This window comes from Macaca fascicularis, chromosome 1, assembly GCF_037993035.2.
Source record: "Macaca fascicularis isolate 582-1 chromosome 1, T2T-MFA8v1.1".
Lineage (NCBI taxonomy): Eukaryota > Metazoa > Chordata > Mammalia > Primates > Cercopithecidae > Macaca > Macaca fascicularis.
Genome location: NC_088375.1, coordinates 102,902,439 through 102,908,501, shown reverse-complemented (window position 1 = coordinate 102,908,501; position 6,063 = coordinate 102,902,439). Strand labels below are relative to the sequence as shown.

Here is a 6,063-nt window from a genome sequence, read left to right as displayed (position 1 = left end):
TATGGCCTGTATTTCAGACTCTACGTTTCAACAATAGTAATAATAGTAACACAGTTACTACAGCAACATCAGCTTCTTGGTAAGAGATGGGCACGGGCCGGGAGAAATTTCAACTGAAAAATGTGAATCTAGCTCATAGGGAACAGTTTTGGGTAGGTGTAAAATCATATTGCCTAATAGACCTTCAAAGAACTGAAGCTCGTAAAGCAGAAACAGAAGTGAAGTGGTTTTCTCACCACCATGATCAAAAGAAACCTGACACAGTTAATGTAATGGTGGTGGTATAATCCTAGACCAAGCGAGAGAGTTCAAAAATGTGGTGGTTGGAATAGCCTACTGACTTTGCAGCCTTTGGGGAGTCCAGCAAAAGCAGCCTTCTATTGGGCCTGAGAGCTGGCTGTTAAGGCAGAGGGACCGTCATGTCACCCACGCATGGAAAAAGAATAGATACACTTAGCTCTTTTCACGGATGATGTTACCATATACCTGGAAAACCCAAGCAACCTTATTTGGAAAAACAAATAGTAGAATTTATAAGGGAATTTCAACAGGTAAAAAAGATGAATATATGAAAATCAAAACAATTTTTTTCCTGTTAACAATAACCAAGTAGAAATGTAAATGGGAAATAATAGTCTATTAATAGTCCATTGAAAAAACAAGAATTTTAAAGACTTAAGAATACCTTTCACAAGAATATTGTGGACCCATATGAAGAAAAGTATAGAGTCCTCTGAAGGACAATAAACATGTTCTGAATTTATGAAAAGCTGTGCTATAGTCTTAGTTTAGAACATTTACTATAGTTAAATATTAATTATCTCTTCAAATTTGTAAATTAAATACAATTCTAAGTAGTATTAAAATGACCCCAACATACAACAAATAGTAAAGATGGGGAATCTGCCATAATAGATATTAAAACCCAAAGCCAATGTCATCAAAACATCATGGTAATAAAATAGAAGTTGACAAATAGAAGAATAGAGGAAAAGAATAGAAAGCTAAGACATAGATCTCAATACATAAGGAAATTAATCTATGTATGAGATGTCATTTCATATTACTGCAAAGAATAATTAATGGATGGACCTCCTATGCATATAGAAAAAAACTAATTGGAACTTTGCCTCATAGAATAACCATAAATAAACTCCAGATGTATTAAAGACATGGAAGGTTTGAGTATTTTTAATCAAAGCAGAAATACAGAAACTATAAAATAAAATATAGATATATTAACAAATAAAATGTTTTTAAGGCAATAGATGGCATAAAGCAACCATAAATTGGGAAAATATCTGTATTACAAATGACAGATAGTGTTAGTTAGTATTAAAAATGAGCATAGTCACTCACAAATTTATAAGAATAAGTTCAACACTCAGATAATAAATGGGTAAAGACTATGAAAAGATAACTCATGAAGAAAAATTTAACATTGCCAACATAACAGAGATAACCATTCTCATTAGTAGTCACAGAAGAATCATGAGATATCCATTCTAACTTATCAAATTGATAACAATGAAGGAGGATAATATATTTTTTTAACAGCTTTTTGAAAGCTTTTTGGCAAAAATCTCTTTACATGAAAAAGTAACGGGCCCCTGAACTCAAAAATCCTACTCTTGGGAACATATTTTATTAAAATGAAAGCACCATTGTTTGAGGATGTATGTACAAGATGATAGTTGCAGCCCTTCATGTGTGTGTGTGTGTGTGTGTGTGTGTGTGTATGTGTGTGTATATATATATATATATATATAGTAGTGGCCAAAAACTGAAAATAGATATTAATTAGGACTAAGTGCAGTTGCTTAAGGCAAAAACAGCCCCCCCCAAAAAGAGGCTTAAACAAGTAAAAGTCTTAGATAAGACTTTTACTCTCTTACAGAATAGAAGTCCAGATGTAAGCACTCAAAGGCTAGCTTCCTGAGGTTAATAGGGACCCGGCTTTGTCGAGCTCGTTGCTCTGTTACTCGTTATTATGCTCCATGCGAAATGCTAAAGTGTGATCCATCACAAGAGTTTTCTGGGTAGCAGGATGGAGGAAGAAAAAAGGACAACGCCTTTATCCCCACTTTTAAAGTGAATTAACAGAAGTAGGAGACATGAACGCAAGCCTTCTGCTACTGTCTTAATAAGAAGCATTCATGCGACCACAGCTACATGCCAGTGAGGCTGGGATATCTAGCATTAGTAAGAATATGCCTAACTAAAAATCAGGTTTTGTTACTAATGAATTTGATGAGGCAATTTGCAGTTTCTGTTACAGGCAAACCATGGAACAATGGGCAGTCATTGAAAGAAATGAGTTAGATATATTAACTTAGACTTGAAAGAACTAGAACAACTTTACTAAGTTTTGAGAATCTGTAACCAATTTATTTCTCTTACATTTTCCTTTGTTTATTCACAAAAATTACACATAATTAATATGTTTGTTTAAAAAAGTTCAAAAGACCACTTAAAAAGAAAAGTTAAAACACAAAGAGATAAAAATACTGCGTTGGTTTAATTGACAGTTTTTTTCTTTTCTTAGTGGTACATAAAATATTTGCATAATTACAGTTGGTGACATCTTAGCATGATGAAATACAATATCATAATTTAAATTAATATGAAAGTATGATATAACATTACGACAATAGATACCATATGACTCTGATAATACCTTCATTTACTTTCCTAAAATTTTACAAAATTTTTACTCTTGGTTATCACCTCAAAAGAATAGGTAAAATCTTTTTTTTTTTCTTTGGAGATGGAGTCTCACTCTGTCCCCCAGGCTGGAGTGCAGTGGTGCAATCTCGGCCCACTGCAACTTCTGTCTCCTAGGTTCAAGGTTCAAGTGATTCTCCTGTCTCAGCCTCCCTGGTAGCTGGGATTACAGGCGCCCACCACCACACCCGGCTAATTTTTGTATTTTTTAAAATAGAGATGGGATTTGGCTATGTTGGCCAGGCTGGTCTTAAACTCCTGACCTCAGGTGATCTGCCCACCTTGGCCTCCCGAAGTGCTGGGATTACAGGTGTGAGTCACCGTGCCCGGCCAGTAGGCAAAATCTTAATGCATGACTTTGTACTACCACAGCACATCTTCCTGACTCTTGGTATCTAACTCCCTGGAGACCATTTTTTGGGCTCTACTCCTCACCCTCCTGGAATCTACCAATTCTTTGTTAGCTCCCCTGATCAGTGTGCTGGCTGTCTTGCTCCAAAATCTGTTAATCAATTGTGGGTCATTCAAGGGCTTTTCAAAATGGAGGAAAAATAGTTTATTTTATGGAGATGCCATTTTCTCTTTTCTTTTCCAAATTATTGGAATCTAGGTGAAGAAATACTTCATCTAAAATACAGGGTCATGGATGCTATGAATCGGTTTGCTGAAACTGGAAAGGTAAAACCACATTTCTCAGACTACTTTTCATTTTCAGTGTTGGATGTATATTTGGTTTTAACATTTAGATGCACTCTTGGGACATTTTTAGCCAGGCTTTTAACTACAAATGCACTTTCTTTAATAGATACAGAGTTATTCAACAACTCTGATTAAATGAATGAACACCTTGAAAAACACAGGCTACCAAAGTTCACCCAAAAAGAAACAGATGGTCAGGGGTGGTGGCTCACACCTGTAATTCCAAAACTTTGGGAGGCCGAGGCGGGTGGATCATGAGGTCAGGAGTTCAAGACCAGCCTGGCCAACATGGTGAAATGATGTCTCTACTAAAAATATAAAAATTAGCCAGTCGCAGTGGCTGACATCTGTAGTCCTAGCTGCAAGGGAGGCTGAGGCAGGAGAATCACTTGGACCTGCAGGGCAGAGGTTGCAATGAGCCAAGATGGCACCACTGCAATCCAGCCTGAGTGACAAAGTGGGATTCTGTCTCAAAAAATAAAAATAAAAAAAAAAGAAATAGATAACCTGAATAACTTTTTCTGATATTGATAATTTGTATTGTTCCTCTTTTTTTCTCCACAGATTAGTCAGGCTAGAGGTTTATTGGTTTTATTAATCTTTTCATTGATTTCTTTCTTCTATTTAATTCGGGTTTAGTTTGTTCTTTTTTTGCTAGCTTTTAAAGATAAAAGCTGAAGCTATTGATTTGACATCTTTATCCACTTCTTTAAAAAAAATTAATAGCTAGTTTAGTGACACAAAGAAAATAAATTGTGCCTCTTCAGCAGATAAGTCCTGATTGACAAAAATCATGTAATATACATATGATTAAAAATTCAAACAAATGCTTACAGAAAAGAAAATTAGTATCCCTTCCTTTCCGCTTCCCATTGTCCCTCTCATAAGGAATAACCACTCCTATTTACTTTTTAAACAATTCTTAAGTTGATACATAATAATTGTATGTATTTATGGGGTACATGGGATATTTTGATACATGTATACATGCATAATGATCAAATCAGAGTATTTAACATACCCATCACCTCAAACATTTACCATTTCTTTGTGCCTGGTAACATTTCAAATCTTTTCTTCTAGCTATTTTGAAATACACAATATGTTAACTATAGTTACCCTACTATGGTATTGAACACCAAACTTATTCCTTCTATATAACCGTATGTTTGTACACATTAATGTGGCCACACCACATTTTCTTTATGCATTTATCCATCGATGGATTGAGATTGATTCCATATCTTGGCGATTGTGACTAGTGCTATTGTTTTCCATAATAGCTATACTGATTTACATTCCCATGAACAGTGTGTCAGAGTTCCATTTTCTACACATTTTCTTCACCAGCATTTGTTATTTATTTATTTATTTATTTTTTTGGATAGTAGTCGTTTTAACTGGAGTAAGGTGATATCTCATTGTAGTTTTGATTTGCATTTCCTTGATGATTAGTGATGTTGAACATTTTTTGATATACCTGTTGTTTATTTGTATGTCTTCTTTTGAGAAATTTCTATTCATATCCTGTGCCCAGTTTTTAATGAGATTTTTTTTTTTAAGTTTTTTTGGGCTGTAAGTTTAATGCAAAATAATCCTCTCCAATTTTACTGAGGTGGCTGACCACGTCCACAACCAAATCCGCCTCTAAACTGGAATTCGGTTGCTGACCCATTCCCAGTCTCAGCCTTCTTGTTGGCATCAGGGGGCACAGCAATCCGCCTGTAGGTATCTCTGTTGGCTTCCCCTCTTGTGAGTCTTGCAGGTCGCTCACCCTTTAGACTGAGGCCTGCCAGTCTCTGGATGGCTGTGGCGTAGGGTGGCAGGCACAATCTCCGGGGCAGATGAAGGTAATCACGGAGATACTGGATGCCCTCATCCGTAAGGTACCAGTAGAAATGTCTCCAGGCAAACTGTTCCTTCACGTAGCCTCGGGACTTGGGAGACTGCATGGCCTTCAGGACATGAAGGTTGGGCACATCCTTGTCTGCCAGTTCCAGGTGCTTAGGCATATGGACATCTTTCTTGGCCACCATGACTCCCTCCTTAAAAAGGAGTTCATATCCAGCACTTTGGGAGGCCGAGACGGGTGGATCACGAGGTCAGGAGATCGAGACCACCCTGGCTAACACGGTGAAACCCCGTCTCTACTAAAAAGTACAAAAAACTAGCCGGGCGAGGTGGCGGGCGCCTGTAGTCCCAGCTACTCCGGAGGCTGAGGCAGGAGAATGGCGTGAACCCGGGAGGCAGAGCTTGCAGTGAGCAGAGAGATCCGGCCACTGTACTCCAGCCTGGGCGACAGAGCGAGACTCCGTTTCAAAAAAAAAAAAAAAAAAAAAAAAAAAAGGAGTTCATAAATGGGAATCCAGTTCTTAGGCATCAACATCTCGGCAGCTTTAGGGTCCGGATCCGGGTCTGGGGCTGGAAAACTTCTTTCCTTTCCTCTTTCCTTTCCTTTTTCCTTTCCTTTTTCCTCCTTTCCTTTCCTTCCCTTCCGGGTCTGGGGTTGGAAAGCTACCTCTCCTCTCCTCCCCTCTCCTCCCCTCTCCTTCCCTCCCCTCCCCTCCCCTCTCCTCTCCCTCTCTCTCTCTCCCTCCCTCCCTCCCTCTCTCTCTCCCCCTCTCCCCCTCTCTTTCTCTT

General features: G+C 38.0%; 1 pseudogene; it reads right to left on the bottom strand.

The window, feature by feature from the left end:
- Window positions 1–4,909: 4,909 nt before the first annotated feature.
- On the bottom strand, window positions 4,910–5,501 carry LOC102141737 (small ribosomal subunit protein eS10-like; annotated as a pseudogene).
- Window positions 5,502–6,063: the final 562 nt, after the last annotated feature.